Raw genomic sequence first — 20,328 nt, forward strand, 5'->3', positions numbered from 1 at the left:
GTGGATGATTACATTTATTTATTGATCACCTCCTGTCTTGATTATTTAATGTTGCTTAATGTAAATCCCTCTGGATAAATGCTAAATGCCCAAATTGTAAACATGATGTCATGGGCGGCTATGCTCCATAACAGGCTTGATAAGCCCAAAGCTTATTGATAACGGGTACTCAATAAGCTTGTTATCAGATTTTGTCGGGTATCGGTTATCAAGCTCAATCCGTAGTGTGGACACGCTGGTGTTTCTTGAGATTACTTGACTGAGTGAAACTCTTGTCACAATGGTGACAGTGGAAAGGTTTTTCTCCAGTGTGGATACGCTGGTGTGTCTTCAGAATACTTGACCGACTGAAACTCTTGTCACAATGTTTACACTGAAAAGGTTTTTCTCCAGTGTGGATACGCTCGTGTGTCTTCAGATCACTGGACTGAGTGAAACTCTTGTCACAGTGTTTACACTGAAAAGGTTTTTCTCCAGTGTGGATACGCTCGTGTGTCTTCAGATGACATGACTGATTGAAACTCTTGTCACAGTGTTTACAATGGAAAGGTTTTACACCAGTGTGGACATGTTGGTGTGTCTTCAGCTCACCTGACTGACTGAAACTCTTGTCACAATGTTTACACTGAAAAGGTTTTTCTCCAGTGTGGACACGCTGGTGTCTGTTCAGATTACTTAACTGAGTGAAACTCTTGTCACAATGTTTACAATGAAAAGGTTTTTCTCCAGTGTGGATATGCTGGTGTCTTTTTAGAAGACGTGATAGACTGAAACTCTTGTCACAATGGTGACAGTGGAAAGGTTTTTCTCCAGTGTGGACACGCTGGTGTGACTTCCGAATACTTGACCATCTGAAACTCTTGTCACAATATTTACACTGAAAAGGTTTTTCTCCAGTGTGGATACGCTCGTGTGTCTTCAGATCACTGGACTGAGTGAAACTCTTGTCACAGTGTTTACAATGGAAAGGTTTTACACCAGTGTGGATACGCTCGTGTGTCTTCAGATGACATGACTGATTGAAACTCTTGTCACAATGTTTACAATGGAAAGGTTTTACACCAGTATGGACATGTTGGTGTGTCTTCAGCTCACCTGACTGACTGAAACTCTTGTCACAATGTTTACAATTAAAAGGTTTTTCTCCAGTGTGGACACGCTGGTGTCTGTTCAGATTACTTGGATGAGTGAAACTCTTGTCACAATGTTTACAATGAAAATGTTTTTCTCCAGTGTGGATATGCTGGTGTGTCTTCAGAATACTTGACCGTCTGAAACTCTTGTCACAATATTTACACTGAAAAGGTTTTTCTCCAGTGTGGATACGCTGGTGTGTCTTCAGATCATCTGATTGCCTGAAACTCTTGTCACAATGTTTACACTGAAAAGGTTTTACTCCAGTGTGGACAAGATGGTGCTTCTTCAGATAACTTGAAAGTTTGAAACTCTTGTCACAATGTTTACACTGAAAAGGCTTTTCTCCAGTGTGGACAAGATGGTGTGTCTTCAGATCACCTGACTGACTGAAACTCTGGTCACAATGTTTACACTGAAAATGTTTTACTCCAGTGTGGACACGCTGGTGTGTCTTCAGATCACCTGACTGACTGAAACTCTTGTCACAGTGTTTACACTGAAAAGGCTTTTCTCCAGTGTGGATACGCTGGTGTGTCTTCAGGTTACTTGATAATCTGAAACTCTTGTCACAATGGTGACAGTGGAAAGGCTTTTCATGGCCACGTCCACTTGTCTTCCCCCAATCATCACTGGCTTCAGTGAGTTCAGTGTCAGATTCAAGTTTAACTTCAACTTCAGGGCAGTGTGAAGAGATGTCTTCATCAACTTCACTTTTCACTGCTAGTAATGTCAACATTGACCCAACAGGTTCCTCTGGTCTTTGAAGTAGTTCCTCCTGTTCCTCTTTAACGTGTGGAGGCTCTGGTTCCTCCTGGAGCAGACTGGAGCTCCTCTCCTGTTCAGGAGAAACTTCCTCTTTACACACAACCATGTGTTCAGTTGAGGTGCTGGCCAGAGGCGTCATTCTGTTTTCATCATCTTCATTTTTTACAACTACTAATGTGAACATTGACCCATCACCCTCCTTTGGTCTTTGAAATAGCATATCCTGTTCCTCTTTAATCAGTGGAGCTTCTAGTTTCACCTGGACCAGACTGCAGCTCCTCTCCTGCTGTTCCTCTTTAATCTGTGGATGTTCTAGTTTCACTTGAACCAGACATGGGCTCCTCTCCTGCTGTTCAGGGGAAACCTCCTCGAAATCTGGAAGGAGGAGAGGGGAGGTAACATCAGCAGAGAGAAACACATTGTGTTTTCTGTCACTCTCTGTGATCAGCGTCTCGGTTGCTAGTAGATGAGATACAACAGCATAATGTGACACATAAATACAACTGAAGCTACTGGACAAACAGAAACAAACGAAACAGACACAGGTGGACAGAACCACACAAGACCAGGGCAAACATAGGACAGTATGCATTAGAGGAGACTGTTGTTATGCATTTGCATTATAGTCCGATGGCAGTTGACATAAAATAGTCTGTAGCGCTCCATATGCATCCTCGGGGGGGAATGTGAGCATTCGGCTGAAGGTGCTGCACCTCTGAGGCCAACAACAGAGGTGGCCTTCTTAACATTTTAATGCCGGGGACATTTTCAGAATAAAAGAGTGCTAGAGTGCCAAACAGATGAGATTTTACTCTGACAAAAAATGTAATCGTAGCGGATCACCATAATGAACCAATATCGTCCATGTATCATATCGTCAACCGTGTATCGTATATATCGTATAGTTACACCCCTAGTTTGCCCTGTCCCTTTTTGTAGACTCTGTTGTCTACAAACAGGTCTTTATTCAAATGGACACGCATTGTTTTAAAAACAAGCCCCGCCAAGAGAGCTAGCTCCCTTGGAAGGGAATGTGTGCAATATCTCTGTTTTGTGTATGTGGGTGTTTTATGGTGTTTTTTCTTTTTCGTATGTGAACATGTCTGTTATTTGTATGCAGCTGTGACTCTGTCTCCAAGACAAATTTCTCCCAAGGGAGACAAATAAAGATAACCTTGAAGATACGGCCAGGTCTTTTGCAGGGTCCTTACAATATGTTTTAAACTCGCATGTTCAATGATTGTTTTTTTCATGATTGCATTTGTTTTTTCATGATTACATTTACTATTTTCTGGTTATTATATGCATTCTACTCATTACCTTTTTCTATAGCCACATGGTCGGCACCAAACATTTTGAATGCTACGTCCTATGCTAGCTACATGTGTATTCAGCTCTACAGTTCCCTCATCAAAAGGTACTTTAGACTTGTGCTTGAATTAGGCATGTACGTTTACCGTTTTCCTTTTTCTTGAACCGTATATGTTTGGACAGTGGACACCTTCCTTGCATGAACAAAAAAACAAATCTAAATGTTTCGTTGTCCATTTCTGTACACCTAGCCCTCATCCAAACAAACTAATTTGCAATGACCTACCAACAGTGATGAAGAAGTGTGTGAAAACATGTAAGGTAGGTGATGAAACCAATTTGTTCAGTGGCATAGCAGGCACTACCCCCATATGTTTTACAAATCTTTGTTGTATAAACACGTCTGTCATCTCGTCTCTGTTCATTTCATGACAGTCACGCAGTCACAGTAAGTAACCTGAAACTGGCACGTGTGTTACAGCGGAATGTATGGGCCACGTGTCGAAAATAGCAGATCTACAAGCAGGGGTGTGCTGAAGGCGGCGCGCTAGTTCTGAGGAACCCATTGGCTTGAGAGATGAAAGAGTTCTGAAGCTTTTTTTTAAATTTCCACAACAGCTTCCATATCACACGCCATGCGCCCCTTAATGCTGACGCCACGTTGCCAGGCTCAGTGGCAAAGATTTCAGCACCTTTTGAATCCAAGGTACAACAGGACAGTCTGAGAGGAGCACATGTTTACCTAGCTGTAAATAAAACGGTACCTACCCATCCTGTACAACTTTACTACGGGTTGCAGCGTTGCATCAGACAGTCCATGTCCCTGGCGGTCCATATCCCGCTGTTCCTCTGACCGTGATGAATGACTTTTGGAGGCCATCTCTCTCCTGATGGCGTGAGATCTCCTCCTGTGGTGCTCTGTGGAAATCACCAAACAGAAAAGAATGTTTAGTTATCATTCAGCAACCTGAATGATCACAGCATCCTGAGATGCTGTCTCCATCATGGCCATCGGACATAGATGCTACACACACACACACACACACACACACACACACACACACACACACACACACACACACACACACACACACACACACACACACACACACACACACACACACACACACACACACACACACACACACACAGTCGTGAATACATGTTCATAAAGGAGAGTTTATGAATGAACAGTACAGATGCTTAGGGACAATTTGATGTTTAAACAACGTGTCCACTGGAGCTAAAGTGAAAACATTCACCAACAATAGCAGATCCACAAGCTCAAACAACGCATCAAGTTGAGAAAATCCCCGACGCTAAAACATACACCCTAAACATGCCTTAAGGCTCATACATAGTCTGGATTTTCGGTGGTGAGGTGACCACCGAACTACAACATGACGTCACTGAGCCGCGGTGAAGAGCAAACCACCGCCACCGCTCCTGATCTCTCTGTTTTTACTCACCACCGTAGTGTTGTCGAAAATATCGATATCGATAAGTATCGATTCTGAAATTTTAAAACGGTTCGATATGGATTTTTCATAGTATCGATGGGTTACACACCGCCATTCAGAACCCTAACCCTAACCCTAACCGGGTTTCTGAATGGCGGTGTTTCTGAATGGCGGTGTTTCTGAATGGCGGTGTTTCTGAATGGGGGTGTTTCTGAATGGCGGTGTTTCGGAATGGCGGTGTTTCTGAATGGCGGTGTTTCGGAATGGCGGTGTTTCGGAATGGCGGTGTTTCGGAATGGGGGTCTGTCACCGCATCGATGTATCGATACTCTATTTCTCCCGTTGACAAGACATGCGGGCGCACACAGACTAGAGCGCAGCCCCTGCCCCGGCTGCTCCTCATCCTGACTCGCTCACTCTGTTGTTGTTTTTTTTCCTCATGTGCTCCACTCAGCGTTCTATAACTTTAGCCTCTCATAGTTAGCCTTAATAGCCTCGTATTTCTAAGCTAAAGGCTCGTTGCGATGGCAAGTGCGGGCCCTTCGCAGCCTGTTCTGCTGGATAAAGAGAAGGGCAGAAGTGTAATTTGGAAATACTTTGGTTTTGAATCCGATGGACACGGAAAACCAAAGGACATTTACAGACCCACATGCAAGAGATGCCACCGTGTTGTGCCGACAAAAGGAGCTAACACGAGCAACTTAGCAAAGCACCTGCAGGATAGACACCAAGACCTTTACAAACAGTTCAAAGAGGTTGGTAACTTGACTTGTGTGTTTATGGACGCGTTCAGAAATACCGCACCGGAGCACACTGGCCTATATCAGTTTGCATTGCACAGTGCGCTATTTCCGAACGTGTATATGTCGGTGTTTCTGTGTACTGTGTGTTGTCCTACAATGGCTAAAGCTGTTGCTAATGTTACGAGGAGTTGGTAAAGCTAAGCTATCGCTAATCAACGTTAGGTTGCATTGCGGTCTACAGAGGAGGATACGGAAACGTGTGTGTGTGTGTGTGTGTGTGTGTGTGTGTGTGTGTGTGTGACTGAATACCGGATATGGGCTAGCCTAGTAGCCTTAGACCGGATGCATTGGTTAATATATGAATAGAAACCAAGATGATGTCGTGAATAATACTGAATAGTATGGTCAGAAAATACTGTTTACTGTTGTGCTTTATTATTATGTGTACTTTGGATTATTTCTATGATTAATCAAGAAGATCATAGTTATTTTAAAGGCCTAATTTAATGAGGAAACACTAAATTCACTAAACTAATTTAATGGCCACTGAAATCCCTGCCCTTTACAACGAGGTGAAATCTGAAGTGATGGCCAGCTTTCAGAGCAACCCATTCTATGCCTGTACCACTGACCTATGGACCAGCAGGGCCAACTCCTGTTACATGGCAGTAACTCTCCAATTTATAACAGACTCCTGGGCCATGCAGAGCTGGTGTTTGGGCTGTTCTGGGATGCACTCTGATCACACAGGGGAGAACTTGAAGGAGGCACTGGAGGAGATGGTACGTGAAACATGGGCGCTGGACATGTCAAACATGACTGGTATCACTACTGATAATGCCTCAAACAATAATAAGGCTTTCATGGAGGACTTCACATGGGTCCCCTGTTTTGGTCACAACCTCCACCTCGCCGTTAACAAGGGCCTGAATATGGACCGTGTGCCTGCGGTACTGTCAAGACTCAGACAGACTGTGTCTGCGTTCAGCAGGTCTCCAAAGATGCTTCGACAGTTGAAGGCAAAACAAAAGGAGGTGAGCTTGTAGATCGGCTATTTTCACAATTTTAGCCATTTATTTTATTTGACAATTTGGCCTATGTTTTGCCAGTTTTAAGTGTATTGAAACTTGTTGATTGCTTTGAAGTGCAGTAATTTCTCTTTTTCTTTGCTTAAGGTGTTGGATGTGGAGTTCCAGGACCACATGCTGATCCACCATGAGCCCACCCGCTGGGACTCGTCATTTGAAATGGTGGACAGATTCCTTGAGCAGCAGGAAGCAGTCTGTGCAGTACTGCAGTTCTAACGAAGCCTGGAAATAAAAAGAAAAGGCACCTGGTACCCAGGGACAAGGACATTGAAGCTCTTGAGGCTGTGCAAGAGGTATTGAAGCCCATCAGTGTTTACACTGATTCCCTTAGTGGTGAGAAACATACCTCTCTCTCCTCTGTCCTTCCCCTATGTTGGAAGATATTCAATTGTTTGATTGTTAAGATGGGTGACTGCAGCCTTACGATTCAAATGAAAGGAAAGATTGAAGGGGATCTCAGGCAAAGATATGAGGACGGGCGGCTGCAGCGGCTACTGAACACAGCCACGTTCCTTGATCCACGTTTCAAGTCCAGTTTTGTTACTTTAAGAGGAGGTAAAACAAACTTGTCAATTTACTGGAAACAGGAGCCCCAATTCCACTACCCCCATCTCCAGAGGCCCAGCAACCAGCAAAGAAAAAGAAAATGAGTCTGATGGGACTGTTGTCAAGCATACAGGGGGAAAAAAGAGTCATGATGAGGAGGTTCCTGCTGCAGGTGTAGGACTCCAAAAAGAGTTATCAATCTATGAAAAGATACCTGAACTCAATGCAGCAGAGGACCCACTCAAATGGTGGGGAAAACATGACCAAATGTTACCTCACCTTGCCCACTTTGCTAAGAAGTACTTGTGCATCGCTGCTTCAAGTGTTGCTTCAGAGCGTGTATTCAGTACATCAGGGTTTATTTGCAGTCCAAGAAGGACACGACTTACAGAGGAGCACATTGACATGTTGGTGTTCCTAGCACAAAATATGACACTAAACTAGTCATTTTGTTGCATATTGAAATTTGAAAATGCATTAGATTGCGTTGTTGCACTGTTTTGTTTTGTTGCATTTTTATTTATTTTCAATTGTCCTAAAGTGCCTGTTCAACTTCAATATAAATGCTTGTCTGCTTCTATTAATGCACAAATTAAATTATTGCATTATTTTGCAGTTGCAAAGTTGCACTGCATACTGTACTGTTTGTGTTTATGTATAAGAAATAATAGAACTTCCAGACAGTTTGTACTTTATTTGTAGAACTTCGAGTTCGAGTTTGTATTGTGCACTGTACTCTACCTCAGATGCAGTGTTGGACTGTTAAACAAGTGAACAGTTTGCAATGCATTGTTGATTGTTATGTTCATATTCTATATTTCTTGAATTTTTTTCTATGAAAATGCATAAGATTGCACAGTTTTTATTTGTACTTTGTACGTTAAAACCTCAGAGAGGATTTTCAAAAAGCACTACCTCAAGTTCTGTATTGTATTTGAAATAAAAATATTATTTTGCACAAAAATCGCCGTGGTTGCGTGGTATCGAGAATGGTATCGAAATATCAATACTTTTCAGAATATCGTATCGAAGTGTAAAATCCAGTATCGTGACAACACTACACCACCGCTCAACGTTATTTCAGCTCCGGCGGTCAGCTCACCACCAAATCCAGACTATGAATAGGCCTTTAATATCTAGCGAAAAACCCACCAATAAGTCCTTATCCGACACAAATTAACTAATCTTTCTCAGCCGTCACTGGAGCGCGCATCTAGCTACTGCATGATGATCATGCACTCATGCTGCATGCACGCAGCACGCAGACAGACAGCAGACACTGTCCCAACTCCCAACACAAACACTGAGTTAACTTGTTGTTTGATTAAACATAATATGCCACGAAAAATAGCTTCCAATAGCTTAGTTGGTTATTATCGCGTCAAGGAGGTACGTGTCCATATCGCCACGGACGGCCAACAAAAGACATCTCTCGTCCACAGTGAGTGAAGCGCAGTGAGGCCTGATTTATTCTTCGTCGTACAATGTGTTCCATGCTGAAAAAAGCTGATATACAAGCTCACAACGTGTTGCGTACGCAACACGTTGTGAGCTTGTAGATCAGCTATTTTCATCATGCGGAGAGATGCAGGCTCTGAGAACATTCAGAAACGTTTGCCTTCACAATAAAAGCATGCAGCTTTCAAAAGTGTGCCCATATAGACAAGGACAATATTTAGGAATTCGGTGGCATTTCACATTGCAAAAGAGTGTAAAATGTAAAAACAAATTATAGAGCCCTACACTTAAAAGTTCCTCCAACAATCCCCTCAATATAAAAATCTAAGAGTGCATTAATACAAACTGAATGACCAGACATAGACGTCTGTAATGAGAAGTTCAGGAAAAAAGAAAGAAAGAAAGGTACTATGTTTACCCAGGGTAACTGGACTAAGGAAAGGAAAGGTACTATGTTTACCCAGGGTAACTGGACTAAGGAAAGGAAAGGTACTATGTTTACCCAGGGTAACTGGACTAAGGAAAGGAAATGTACTATGTTTACCCAGGGTAACTGGACTAAGGAAAGGAAAGGTACTATGTTTACCCAGGGTAACTGGACTAAGGAAAGAAAAGGTACTATGTTTACCCAGGGTAACTGGACTAAGGAAAGGAAAGGTACTATGTTTACCCAGGGTAACTGGACTAAGGAAAGGAAAGGTACTATGTTTACCCAGGGTAACTGGACTAAGGAAAGGAAAGGTACTATTTTTACCCAGGGTAACTGGACTAAGGAAAGGAAAGGTACTATGTTTACCCAGAGTAACTGGACTAAGGAAAGGAAAGGTACTATGTTTACCCAGGGTAACTGGACTAAGGAAAGGAAAGGTACCATGTTTACCCAGGGTAACTGGACTAAGGAAAGGAAAGGTACCATGTTTACCCAGGGTAACTGGACTAAGGAAAGGAAAGGTACTATGTTTACCCAGGGTAACTGGACTAAGGAAAGGAAAGGTACTATGTTTACCCAGGGTAACTGGACTAAGGAAAGGAAAGGTACTATGTTTACCCAGGGTAACTGGACTAAGCTCAAGAACTTGTTTACAGCCAGGCCCTGCTCATAGAACATTTCATGGTAGGGGTTCAATGCCTTGTTCAAGGGCACTTCAGCGGTGGTAATTTGAACGTGCCGGTCCGGGGATACGAACTAGCGACCTTCCGATATCAAGACCACGCTCCGCAAACCGTTCGACCACCGCTGCCCAAAGACATGGACATGTAGTCAGTGTTCTGCGCTGGCTTTTCAGACGCCCTATGTAAACATTACATTGATCTGCGTTACAAAAGAAACAGTCAAACTATAAAGTCTGACACAATAACTTGATTGATTGATTGATTGAAATATTTATTAACAGTTTGTAGAATTTACAGTACATTTTAAGCACAAACTCAATACAAAGACTGTTAACTGTGAGTGGACCACCCAATTAAGCATTACACTTGTTTACAACAGGGTCCACATTGTTCAATTCATCAAAACATTTAGAGACATACAAATAGACACTTCTATGTAGTTAACTGATACAAAATGACCAATCCACACAATTATAAGCGACCACTGTCACGTGACAGTGTGCATTTCAACAGATCTTACGTTAGTTTTAGGCTAACTATAAACAAAGCAAAAATAGTATAACTTACTTTATCAGAGAAACAGCAACAGGGACTTAGCTTAGCTACTAGCACAAATGTTGTTGTTGTGACTGGAGCAGTGTGAGAGAAATAAGACGTTTGAGTGAATGAAGCCCTGGTTGCTCAAAGCTCTGGGTTGTCCTCTGTGTGTCTTCAGGTTGAAAAGGACAGACAGTCCCTCAAAGCTCTGGGTTGTCCTCTGTGTGTCTTCAGGTTGAAAAGGACAGACAGTCCCTCAAAGCTCTGGGTTGTCCTCTGTGTGTCTTCAGGTTGAAAAGGACAGACAGTCCCTCAAAACGACCGACTGCTTCAACTTTGTTCAACTTTAGCTACAAAACGTCTGTTCACTTGGAACGGACGGACCTGGCGAACACACATGGTGGTTGTGCACATGCGCATTAGCGCTGGAGCCAGTGTTCTTCTTCTTCTTCTCTGAGTTTTATGGCGGATCGCAACCAACATAAAGGTGCATACCGCCACCTACTGTACAAGAGTATGTAACATCATGTCAATTTCCTATTGCTATTTATATCCTACTACTCAGGTTTGTAGTATATAAAAATGTAAACAGTGCCTTCCTCACCATAGCTACACCCTTTCCCTCTGCTCCAAGGATCCCTGACAAATCCCATTCCCGTCCTGCATCATTTACTTTGTCCTTCAGCTGTGCTCTTTCCTCTATATATCTATCACAGTTCATTAAAACGTGCTCAACATTCTCTGTTTCCCCACAACTTCCACATGTATTGCTTTCTGCCTTACCCATGGTAAAAATGGTGCTGTTTAGCCCTGTGTGGCCCTGGAGCCAGTGTTGCCAACTCTCGTGAGAGAAATAAGCCAACCCACCTCCAAAAACAAGCCAAAACAAACCCAATGACATCCCCATATAATCCTAATAAAAATGATTTGATGCATTTATCATTATACAATACAACTATGTATGTCTATGATAATTAATGTTTTAGTAATTTATTACACTAATAATTAGCCCATAGAGAAAAGAAAAGGATCTCTGGAAAAAAATCGTTTTCAGCTTAAAGCAATTATATTTCATTGAAGCAACTCCTTAATTAACATTGTTTTAATACCATGGATGTGATAAGAAAATGTATCAAACATAAGGGAAATATGAAATAGTACCGGGTGTACCAGTGTCCAGTTTGGGCGTTTGAGTCAGTTCAATGGGAAAATAAATTGCTTAAACAAACGTTTGATTGATTGAGTTGTACAATGTTATACAACCCTAAACTAATTTAGAATACACTCTGTAATGAAAGACAGCTGACTGAACATATAATATTGGCCAATATGTCAAATATGTAAATATCACATAATAGAGATCCTGCTTTAGCTATGACTAAACTAAAATAGAAATTTGCTGCCAAAAACAACACTGCTATACTTTGCAATGCTCTGGAAGCCTCTGTTAATTTAACTGTGAAATTAAATCTTTATTGATGATTATAAGTGTCCTCGTATTTCTTCATATGGACTCCTGACTTCATTAGTTTTATTTTTTATTTCTTATGATTCATTATTTAATGTATCATGTCTGAATGTTGGGGGCGTTGCAGATTTTGCTGCTCAAACACGATTATTTTAATTACCAAAGGCATTTTCAATGGGGCAATAAAACAATGTAACGAAGTACATCTGCAAAGCCATAGGCCTACATGACTTTCATTATAAAGTAAAATCTGAATCCCCCCCCCTAATTAACTGTATATGTTTATTTTCCCTTTTTACCTCCTTTATGATGAATTCCTGTTCTGTTCTTTGTCTGTATAGAAGTGTCTATTCGTACGTCTCTAAATGTTGTATGATGAATTGAACACGGTGGACCCTCTTGTAAACAAGTGTAATATGCTTAACTGCATGGTCGTCCACTCACAGTTAACAGTCTTTGTATTGAGTTGTGCTTGAAATGTATAGGCTACTGTAATTCTGCAAACTGTTAATACATATTTCAATCAATCAATCAGAATCATTATGTGGATATAAATGACATCATATGTTATATTACGTTGTGAGATTCACAGACCTAGTACAGAGCGCTCCATCTCGACCTCTGGCAGGTCTATTGCGCCCTCTGCTGGTGCTGTGGAGGAAGTGCTTTGATTCACTCATCACACACACACACACACACACACACACACACACACACACACACACACACACACACACACACCCAAACAGTGTTGTTTTTGGCAGCAAATTTAGATTCTAGTTTTAGTCGTATCGTCTCTTCAATAGTTTTCATTTAGTTTCAGGCACATTTTGGTCACCTGGAATGTTTTAGTGTTAGTCTAGTTTTAGTCGACTGAATCTACAGTTGATTTAGTCGACTAAAATGTATTTTGGTGGGCCTTGATGCCGCCGTAATGGCTGTTTTTACACTTGCTGAAAATAGCAGATCTACAAGCTCGCAACACGTTGTGAGCACGCAACAAAGTGTAAAATGACTTCTACTGGATCAATCTACCTACTGTATGCAACAGAGACTGTCTATCATACACATATTTGCAAGCGTTGTCTCTGTATAAAGGACGCATACTGACAAATAAGTTACAACAAGCACAATACAATAAGCAACATGAGCTGGAGTAGCCGCTGCAACTCGTGTGCGCCGCCGCCTTCACAGCAGAGAGCCTGTCAGACACACAAGCTCTGCATCAGTATATATAGTATTTTAGATGTAGCCTATAGTTTCATTATAGGCTATAGATATTCCACTGTTATGTTCTTAGATTAAGCATGTTTCATGATAACTACTTTTTATGTGATGTATTGCCATGCTTTTAGTTTTTGCTTATTGTATATCTCTCTGGATTAAGAGCGTCTGATAAATGCCTAAATTGTATCAGTGATATAGTCTCCACTCTCCACACAGCTGTATTAACAGTTTCCGTTTTAACCACTGGGTCAGCACAGCAGTCACAGACCCATTTGTGGGTCAGACACATTGTTATGGCCATGGGTCCCCTTCGTTTTTGAGAGGCGCTATAGCCCCTCCTATATACAGGTTTAATGTTTGTCTTTATAGTTTAATGTTTGTTTAATAAACGCCATTGACAATGAAGGGAAAACCAGTCCTACGTCATTTTGTAACTCATTACGTCAACCACGTAGAGTCTGTGGGGGCCACGGGGCTGCAGCCCCCATGAAGACTCCCAGGGCCCAGGCCCGGCGCCAGGATGAAATGACAGAGGGGGCAATCGGGGGCAGGTATTGGACATGAAGACAATGCGCCACATTTGCATATCTATAGAGGGCTTTCAAGCAATGGAATTTAATTGAATGCCTGGAAATGTACCATTGTTTTGTCTGTAACTATTTGATCTAAGGGGGCAAAGAGGTTGATTTAGGGGGGCACCGGGCCTGCCAGGGCCCCTTTAGGCCCCCATGAAGATTTTCGTGGACCCTTTACATTTACATTACAGATTTTCTGGGAATTCCGAACATTTTGGACCTCTCCGCCGGCAATCTGAGAATCCCATCGCAAATATTCGGGAAAACAGCGCCTCCCCTGTTGTTCCTCAACTGTTGCGAGGCAACAGTCTGTCTTGAGAGACTACTCCGCCGGCCGTCCAAGAGGTGTTAAAAGTGTTCAAGTACTCAAATGCTAATCGGGTTTCTTTTGTTTTCACCTAGCCAGATGTCCACAACATCAAAGCGTGTCAGAATTTCATGGTAGTTGTTCGAGTCGTGAGTCTCGTGACATAACACTGATCAAGAATTCACCAAAGAGACTCGTCTTTGAAACCGCTGTGCCCCACGCGTTGGACCGTGAGAGCAGCCTCGCTGAGAGCAATTGTTTCCAACTACACTACGGTGCAATCCTGACATTTCTCGCACAAAAAAGTGATTCAGCGTCTCTCTCCCCTGAGTGACCGGCTGCCGCCACCGCGCAATCAATCAATCAATCAATCAATCACCATAGGCCGATCCCAGCAACCCCTCTCACTTTCCCTCTCTCACTTAATGTGATCAGAATTAGGCCTCATCGGTGACACCCATGTGTCCTTTCCGCCCTATAAGCCAACTGAGGACACAAAATGAGGAAAATAATGAAAGGAAAAGACACCATATAACATATTTCTTGATTACAGTTCAGACTATCCAATGAGAGTGCACCGGTTCATTTACATTTGGAGATTTCAACTCTGTAAAAAAAAGAAAAAGAAGAAATTCTGCATCATTGCTCACACTCTCTCCGACTGATGCAAACAGTATAAGACTGGAATCTGGAATGAATGTTCATATTGCTCGCAACGCTCCGTAAACCAACGTTTGTTCAGAGGTCAAACTAGCGATCGTGCTGCCCTCAAGAAAGCAGCTTTTCTGCTAAAAAACCTCCGAGATGATTGGCACAATATACTAACAATCTGTTAGGAGCATGTTCCACACAACCCATTATTACTCTAAATAATAATAATAATAATAATAATAAAAAGACAATCAATCAAAAAAAATCAGATGTGGAATTTGTAAACACTTTTAACAAGTTCCCTACGCATTCTGTAAACAATGATAAATGTTAGTCCTTGAAATATGTTTTTGTTCTATACAGCTTAGATTACATTTGATTTATTTGAGTACAATAATAAACTATTGATGATACATATTAGTAAATGTTTGAGAATACTTTTTTTCTTAATTGCATGTACATAATATAAAAGTGACGTAATCTTTTTTTAATGCTTCTTTTGTGCAAAATGCTTTAGTAAACTATATTTTGGCATTTATGAGTAACTTTGAAAATATAATTGGTTGAAAAAACAAATCAAAAGATGATTTTTCAAGAGCCCCCCCTTGGAAAATCCCCCCCCCCCCCCCCCCCCCACACACACACAATATTCAGACATTAGCAACTTCGTTCAATAAATATCCATCTCCATCTGTAATACTGTGCAAAAATTATGGGTTCGGCTGCAAGTGCAATGAGTTCCACCAAACTAATCAATCTATCTCTAATCAATCGCTCTGCAAGATCCTAGCCAACCTGGCCAACGCTGGCTGGAAGGCTGAGTGAAGACTACACACAGCATGTTTCAAATCAACGACATACCCGCAACCGCTTTCCTTAGGATAATGGTAGAGATCAGACAGAAATGAAAAGGTTAAGGCATTCAACTCTTTTGCAAAAGGCAATGCGAATGGCTGTGCCTAAAATATCAGGGTAAAGTTTTACTGGAACAAAAAAAAATTGTAAATGGTAAAATAACGGTATAGGCCAAAGCCTGCCATTACTTTAATGCCATCGTGATCAGATGAAGAGAATCATTGACAGCTTTAAGGCTAAGTACTGTTAGCTAGGAAATAACATTTCCCAGAATTACATTTTGTTACGCGGCCAATCCAGACATACTGCATGCCACCTGTGTGTGTGTGTGTGTGTGTGTGTGTGTGTGTGTGTGTGTGTGTGTAATTAAGCTGTCAACATCTCACAATTGAGACACATTTCAAGTCACTCATTAGACTAGACTATATAATTTAGATATCATTTTGATAATATAATTTCAAACTATTGTGGTATTTATCAGTAGTTGTCGGGTTGTACTGGATGTTTGCTTCTAGGAGTTGAAAGGGAATATGCAAGCTATCAATGGATCTAGATTTTTACTGCTTACTTTCCAAGCTATTCATTTACTTCAGAACATTGAAATGCACTGTAAAAAGCGGCACTTGTTATGACAAAGGATATTGTTCAGTGTATGATTGATTAACCCATTCTGAACGGGCACCCATTTTGGTGTTGGCATCATGTTATGCTTTAGCTATTGAAAAATAGCAGATCTACAAGCTCATATCGCGCCACCGAGTGGCGCGATACGAGCTTGTAGGTCTGCTATTTTTGAAAAATCAAAGACACTTTTAGAATCTGATCTCAGGTCAGAATGGGTTAATAATGAAACTGTCAGGATGTAATAGACATTTTTAGAATCTGATCTCAGGTCAGAATGGGTTAACATGCAAACATTTTTTTTGAAAGAATGCATCGATTTCTGTAATGCGAATTAATTAACGCATCATCCCCACTTAACCCATTCTGAGCGGGAACCTTAGAGTATATATTTCTAGAGAAGGCACCCAGAGGAAACCCTGAGGCGAAATGGACATAGTGGCCGAATTTGGTATTGCAGCTCGAGCCAGCGCTGGTCCGTTGACTATCATTGCGCACGTTCATGTGATTGGGGCCATGACACGTGAACGAATGTTTCATACGTGAACGCGCACAAACGGCACAATGATAGTCAACGGCAGCGCGTTCATGTGTTTGGGGCCAATCCGTCCCAGAATGCACTCTGTTCCTACCAGGAAGGAGGAGTGAATCCGCCTCATGCGCTTTTGAGCAACTTAATGCAAGTGGATGGGAGGAGAACTCGGGTGTCTTCTCTATAGATATATAACTCTATGGCGGGAACCCATTTTGGTGTTAGCATTATGTTATGCTTTAGCTATTGAAAAATAGCAGACCTACAAGCTCATAGCGCGCCACCGAGTGGCGCGCTATGAGCTTGTAGGTCTGCTATTTTAGAAAAATCGAAGAACGACTTGACATAGAAATTTTTAGAATCTGATCTCGGGTCAAAATGGGTTAAAACATCGTAAATGATACCACCGGTATTTGTCAAATGTGGTCACGTTTTACCGAATGGTTTACACTCCTCCTCCTCTGACAAAACATGGCCAAAGATTAAACAATGGGAGAGGATGTAGAATATGCCACATGGACAGGTGGGTGCTGGGCTGAAGACCCTTATGTTGACAGATGGACGGAGCCCCGCACCCCTTAGTAGGTACAAACATGGCTTCTTTATTTGTCTGACGTTTCCATCTTCATCAGGTCATGAAACGTTGTCACTTAACCCATTTTGGGGCGGGAAGGGAACCCATTTTGGTGTTAGCATCATGTTATGCTTTAGCTATTAAAAAATAGCAGACCTACAAGCTCATAGCGCGCCACCGAGTGGCGCGCTACGAGCTTGTAGGTCTGCTATTTTTGAAAAATCGACTGACATAGAAACATAGCTTTTTTCAGAAAACTGTCGGGATGTAGAAGACATTCTTTTTAATCTGATCTCAGGTCAGAATGGGTTAATAAAGAAGTCTATTTTGTACCTCTACCTACTATTCTGGTGTGCGGGCTCCATCCATTTGTCAACCAAAAGGTGAAACAATGCCTTATAAATTATAATTATGCTTTAATAAGACAATTAAGCATTAAAGAGAGAGAGAGTGATTAGTATCACTCCATGTGTTTCCCATTTTGAAACGTCCCATAGCCAGGACAGACAGGCCGTAACCCTATAGGTAACGTCCCATAGCCCAAACGCTGAAACCACTGTGATACAGACGACTACATTCAACATGGCGTACGGTGCCCATTTTGCGCATGTCATTATAGATGGTCCAAAATAAGCGACAGTAAATTATCTACAAGCTCTGCTCATCATGCCACACCAAACTGAGCTCCATTGGAGGTTTGTCTCCATTTCTGTTGGAGCAGAAGACCCACTATTCCGTTAGGTCTAGCACTGTGCGGACAGGAAGGTGATGGACAGAGGATGTTAAGTTTTGCACACACATTTGACGTGTCCTGAAATGCCCAATGCCTTCTTTACTCTTCAGAAGGGCTAGAACGCTGCTGGGGATCAACCCCAGCTCCTGTTCCCACCACAACAATCTGCTGGGGATCAACCCCAGCTCCTGTTCCCACCACAACAATCTCTATTCGTGGCTCTAGTAACATGTGGAAAAGTGACGCGACACGGTGTGAGCTTGCAGATCGGCCATTTTCACCTGCACGACACAGAGTTAACCCATTCTGAACGGGAACCCATTTTGGAGTTAGCATCATGCTCATAGCGCGCCACCGAGTGGCGCGCTATGAGCTTGTAGGTCTGCTATTTTTGAAAAATCGAAGAACGACTGACATTTTTAGAATCTGATCTCAGGTCAGAATGGGTTCATCAGACCAGTGTGTGTCCAGTGGACACCTCGTGTGAATCTGATCTCAGGTCAGAATGTATATATAGAATAGAATATAAGTCCACACCGATGGTTTTACCGTCCAGCTTCAGTGGAGGCTGTAGTCCCTGCAGAATGGTGAGCAGCTGGGACGCCTCCTGGTTAAAAGACAGAGGGACAATTCTTCTTATAGACATCTCACATTTAACCCATTCTGACCTGAGATCAGATTCTAAAAATGTCTTCTACATCCTGACAGTTTTCTGAAAAAGCCATGTTTCTATGTCAGTCGTTCTTCGATTTTTCAAAAATAGCAGACATACAAGCTCGTAGCGCTGTGGCACGCCATGAGCTTGTAGATCTGCTATTTTTCAATAGCTAAAGCATGACATAATGGTAACACCAAAAGGGGTTAAGAATATAAAGAAAAACATATATATTGTATGCGTATATAATAGAATATAATTGTACCAGAGGGGAGGAAAGCTGCACAAAGGCAAAGCCTCTGTTCTGGCCCGTCTGCTTGTCCTTGATGAGGCGGACGTTGTTAGCGGACAGATTGGCATACGGCGCCAGGATGGCCATGACGGCCTCCACTGCGGTCAGGGCAGCGATGTTCCTCAAGATGATCGCTACAGAGAACCAAGACCATCATTAATGTGTATATTCACATGATTACACGACCACCAGTAACTTTTATCCATCGTTACGTGAAGTCTAATACAGTAAATGAATTCCTTACTGTCACCATAGAAGTCTAGACTGGTCTGGCCTTCTGCTGGTCCAGTGGCAACGCTGGCCTCACACTCTGTTGAAGAGAAGGACAGAAAGGAAACAGGGACGTTATTATAACTCGCCAAACGGAGTGGAATTAAACCGGGAGAAAAGGGACTACACTGTCAAAACCCAAGTCAACTCTAATTTAGCATTTGACCTGGTCCATCTTGGATGTGATCTATTGTGTTATTTCCATTATTGTTTTGCCTTTAGGCAACAAAAGAAAATGTGTGTGCCGTTTGTAGTTCTTAGATATGACAGATTAGTATTTATGGGCCTCTACAGCTTGTGGCAACAGGAACTTGCGAGCTGCATTTCAGCACTGCAGCCACAGGCTGTCCGGGTGGCTGCAGTTAGAGGCCTCTGGCTTTGATGAACTACTTACCAGCTTTGGCCGCTCCACACCTGAAGCACTTCAGCCTCCTCCGGAAATTGTACAGGCCACACTGCAAGTAACCGTTCAGATCATGTTTTTTATTGATTACACAGCTACTAAGGCCCTGAACAGTGCTGCCTTAGATTACTCGCAATATAACCATACTTACCTGTGACAAAACCTTAACCTTTACCGCTTGTGCCCGCTTACATTGCCCATTTGTAGGGTTTAAAAAAAAAATCTACTCAACAGTATAGGGATGCACAATATTGAAATGTTGGCCTATATCTTATTGACTGATTAATTGCATGGTCAAGTCAACCGATGGCGATATTTTGCAATACAAGATTCCAGTAGGGTTTATATTACACATGCTATACAGCAACTGTGATTCTGAGTGCATGCAGAGAACACATGGTGAATTCTTATTATCTGATTATTAGGCTTACTAATCAATAAACCTAATGTTGTAAAGTCTTAAAGCCGCTATAAGCAATAATGTCAAAATTGTAATGACCTTTTTTTCATATTCAGACAGCCAGCAATGGGTAAAACGCTCCCAAAAAAAGATTTAGTCTCTGCCACACATCTAGACACATCTTTTCCACCGGGTTTTTTCGACCAATGACAAAGCTTTTAGGAATATCTTTGAATGCAGATTGTGTCACAGAGACAACATTTTTTGGGAGCGTTTTACTCATTGCTGGCTGGCTGGCTGAAAAAAGAAAACGTCATTACAATCTTGACATATTGCTAATAGAAGCTTTAACATTCATTTTTTTTTTTACTTAATATTGATTTTATAACTAGTTTGCTTTTACAGTATTTGTTCTACAGGCAGAATCTTTTGAAAGCTTCCCAAGACAACACTGATTGAATCTACAGCCTTTGCAGTCATCACAAAAGGCTTTTTTAAAGTTTTTCATTCAACTAAATTACAACATAAAATATTGGCTAAAGATAGGTGGATTATATTGCAGATACCGATATCGCATTTTTAAGTAAACATTGGTTAATACTGATAA

At 41.8% G+C, this 20,328-nt stretch overlaps 2 long non-coding RNA genes across 2 annotated transcripts; both read right to left on the minus strand.

Annotated features, from left to right (window-relative positions):
• Positions 1-1,746: 1,746 nt before the first annotated feature.
• On the minus strand, positions 1,747-10,279 carry LOC310879100. Its single transcript, XR_014570940.1, has 3 exons — positions 10,189-10,279; positions 3,982-4,129; positions 1,747-2,277 (listed from the first exon to the last, which is right to left on the minus strand). It is a non-coding gene; the product is annotated as an uncharacterized lncRNA (long non-coding RNA).
• A 7,949-nt stretch (positions 10,280-18,228) lies between these two features.
• Positions 18,229-19,864, minus strand: LOC310878579. Its single transcript, XR_014570903.1, has 3 exons — positions 18,893-19,864; positions 18,622-18,782; positions 18,229-18,308 (listed from the first exon to the last, which is right to left on the minus strand). It is a non-coding gene; the product is annotated as an uncharacterized lncRNA (long non-coding RNA).
• Positions 19,865-20,328: the final 464 nt, after the last annotated feature.

The sequence above is a fragment of the Protomyctophum parallelum genome (genome assembly GCF_964188405.1).
Source record: "Protomyctophum parallelum genome assembly, chromosome: 21".
NCBI classification, from domain to species: Eukaryota; Metazoa; Chordata; class Actinopteri; order Myctophiformes; family Myctophidae; genus Protomyctophum; species Protomyctophum parallelum.